General features: G+C 41.6%; 1 non-coding gene across 1 annotated transcript; it reads left to right on the top strand.

Annotated features, from left to right (window-relative positions):
* Positions 1–3,137: 3,137 nt before the first annotated feature.
* LOC132676626 (U6 spliceosomal RNA) lies at positions 3,138–3,244 on the top strand. The gene has a single exon (XR_009609071.1). It is a non-coding gene; the product is annotated as a U6 spliceosomal RNA (small nuclear RNA).
* The last annotated feature ends 349 nt before the right edge of the window (positions 3,245–3,593 follow it).

Genomic DNA, 3,593 nt, shown 5'->3' with positions numbered 1-3,593 from the left:
GGAGTCAGTGGTCTTGGAAAACATTCATGATGACCTTGACCAGTCACTCCTATCTGTTGCCTATTGTGCTGGAAGCCTCCAAAGTAACCATTCATTAACTCCTTCACCTTTACAAAGAGGACATACAGTGGGGTGCCTGGGTGGTTCGGTTGGTTAAGCGTCTTCGGCTCAGGTCATGATCTCAAGGTTGGTGATTTTGAGCCCCGTATTGGGCTGTGTGCTGTCAGCGTGGAGCTTGGAACCTGCATTGGATTCTGTGTCTCCCTCTCTCTCTGCCCCTGCCCTGTTCATGCTCTGTCTCTCTCTGTCTCAAAAATAAATAAACGTTAAAAAAAATTTTTGAAAAGAAATTCTACTTTCTGAGATTAAGGGGAACAAACAACAGATAGACCTGTTTACCCTCTCTTTTATTGCCTTCAGGGATTTCAGCTGCCCCCTGGCATGAGACCTCCAAATTGGGTCTTCTAGCCTAACTCTCCTCCCTTTGTTGGGAGATCATGCTGTCTCTCTCGGTCTGTCTCTCTCAAAAATGAATAAACATTTTAAAAATTTAAATATATTTAAAAAATTAAAAAACAAAGAGGACATACAATAAGCCATGTGTAAGGCAGGGTGCAGGTCCTAGCAGGAATAGTAACAACAACAGTAAAAAAGCCATCATTTATGGGGTCTTTCAGTTTCCCTGTCTTAATGGGAAATGGAGGAGAAAATAAGAAACCGCTGGCTCTTAGATAATACTGTTACAAGTAACATTCCTTTCCCATAATGAATAATATTACTAAGGCATTCTCCCAACTTAAAACAGCTGTGTTCCCAAAGTTCTTAAATAAGTTCTTTAGCACTCAGTGTCCATTTTCTTACTGAAATAATAAACATAATGATAGGGGTCTCGAAAAGAGTGGGGACAAAAAGGAGTGAGAGGCTCTAGAGATTAAGGACTCCCAGGGAGGTCCTACTTAGTCTTTAGGTGTACTTTCTTTAGTCTCCATGGCATTTAAAAGAGCCAGTAATTCACTCATTTAACAAAAGTTTATGCCTTTTTGCTGGGAAGGCAGGAATACAGTAGTGTGGAACAGAACAGTTTCTCATAGCTTTCTCCAATCACCTTTCTTAATCATACACCTACTGGAATTTGCTTAGGGATTTTCATTCTTGGAACCATGTGAGATAGATATGAGGGTTAATTTTATGTGTCAACTTGACTAGACCACTTGACTTGCTCAGGTATTTGGCCAAACACTATTCAGGGACGCCTGGGTGGCTCAGGCAGTTAAGTGTCAGACTTCAGCTCAGGTCATGATCTCACAGTTCGTGGGTTCAAGCCCTGCATCAGGCTCTGCTGACAGCTCAGAGCCTGGAGCCTGCTTTGGATTCTGTCTCCTTCTCTCTGCCACTCTCTCAAAAATAAACAAACATTACCAAAAAATTTTAAAAAAAATTTGAATCTGCAGACTGAGTAAAGAAGATTCCTGTCCTTACTGTGGGTGGGTCTCATCGAATTAGTTAAAGTCTGCCTAGAACAAATAAGGTAATAGATAATTTTAAAAAGCCCACTCTGTCTCTCTTTTCTTTTTTCCTTATATTACTATGGTGTAGTGGTAGGCAAAATTTGCATGTGGGTGGTAATAACATGTCTTTCCCTAATTATAAACTATGATAGGATTCATCTATGTATCATATGATTTCACTCATGGAATTTGAGAAACACAACAGAGGAATAGAGGGGAAGGGAAGGAAAAATAATATAAAAACAAAGAGGGAAGCAAACCATAGAGACTCTTAGATACAGAGAACAAACTGAGGGTTGCTGTAGGGGTGGAAGGTGGAGGGATGGGTTAAATGGGTGATGGGCGTTAAGAAGGGCACTTCTGGGGATGAGCCCTGGGTGTCATATGTAGGAGATACATCGCTGGGTTCTATTCCTGAAGCTAAGACTGTACTGTATGTTAACTAACTTGAACTTAAATTAAAAAAAAAAAATAGGATTCATCTATGTTCAAGAGAATTCCCAGATTCCAACTTTCTTGGGCATTTATTAAACAGCGGGAGGGGGTTAGGTAGCAGGAAGAAGAGATGGAATAGGATTTAGGATAATTACAAAGCCCAAGATGTGGGGGTAAGTGAGGAGGAGCCTGGGGTTTTATTTTTTCCTCCCTTCTCTCCTTTCTTCACTGAGGGTCTTCTCCTCCTTCTGGTCCCTGATACCACATCCTCGCCTGCCCGGGTGTGGCCTCTCACTAAAAGTGAAAAGAAGAGAAAAGCTGGAGAAATGGGAGTGTTTGGAGTTGGTAAGCCCAAGCAGCAGCCTGCAGAGAGAAGAGGGGTCCTTATGGCCCCTGGCTACCCATCTGGAACAAGGGGTTCTATTTCCACATGGCTATTTCTATGCCTGTATGAGACATGGCTAATGCATGTTATTATGTAGCTATTATTAGGTTTCAACACTATCTTATTCTCTTCTTCCAGATACACAGAAGACTACTTTTCTCAGCTGCCCTTGCAAGTGAGCAGGGTCATGTGACTATTATGACTAACAATACGTGGGCAAAAGTGACAAATCATTTCTGGGCTGTGGCAGTGTAAAGCTGTTTGTGATTCTCAAGTCTCTCTGCTGCCTTGTCATTGCAGTAGTGGAAGGGATCTTGGGTGGAACTGGAAGAGATAAAACATGGGCTCAGAAGTAGCCTATATTTCAAAAAAAATTCTTTTTATGTTTTTTTATTTTTGAGAGAGAGACAGAGCATGAGCTGGGAAGGGTCAGAAAGGCAGGGGAGACAGAGAATCTGAAGCAAGCTCCAGGCTCTGAGCGGTCAGCACAGAGCCTGACATGGGGCTCGAACCCACGGACTGCAAGATCATGAACTGAGCCGAAGTCAGATGCTTAACCAACTGAGCCACCCAGGCACCCCAGAGGTAGCCTATATTTTTGAGCCACCACTGTGGATTGGGATAAGGGGAGGGTAGCCCTGATGAGCCACCCAGACCCACAACAAGTTTTGTAGGAGCGAGAAATAAATCTTGATTATACTAAACAACCAAGATTTTCAGAGCTGCTCGATATCATAGCATAACCCAGACTATCCTGCCAGATATAATTATGAAAACTGGGGCCTGCATATTTAAGAAAACACAAACTTGTGCTCCCTTTGGCAGCACATATACTAAAATTAGAATGATACAGAGAAGATTAGCATGGCCCCTGCACAAGGATGACACACAAATTTATAAAGTGTTCCATATTAAAAAAAAAAAAAAAAGCACAGACTTTATTTTATTTCTGGGGAATGGAAGGTATTGATTTATTTCTGGGGAATGGAGTCAGTTAGACCTGGGTTTGAATGCCTGCTCTACCGTTTCCATTTGTGACACTGGGCAGTTAACATGACCTCTCTAAGTTTAGTTTCCTCATCTACCAAATAAGGATAAAAATGCCTATTTGGGGGACATCTGGCTGGTTCAGTCAGTACAGCATGTGACTGTTGATCTCAGGGTCGTAAGTTTGAGCCCCTTGTTGGGTGTAGGGATTACTTTTTTATTTTTTTTTTTTTTAATATTTTTTTTCAACGTTTTTTATTTATTTTTGGGACAGAGAG

The sequence above is a fragment of the Panthera onca genome, chromosome B3, assembly GCF_046562875.1.
Source record: "Panthera onca isolate mPanOnc1 chromosome B3, mPanOnc1 haplotype 2, whole genome shotgun sequence".
Classification (NCBI taxonomy): domain Eukaryota; kingdom Metazoa; phylum Chordata; class Mammalia; order Carnivora; family Felidae; genus Panthera; species Panthera onca.
The sequence above is the reverse complement of the archived record's forward strand: the minus strand, read 5'-3'. Positions and strand labels throughout refer to the sequence as shown.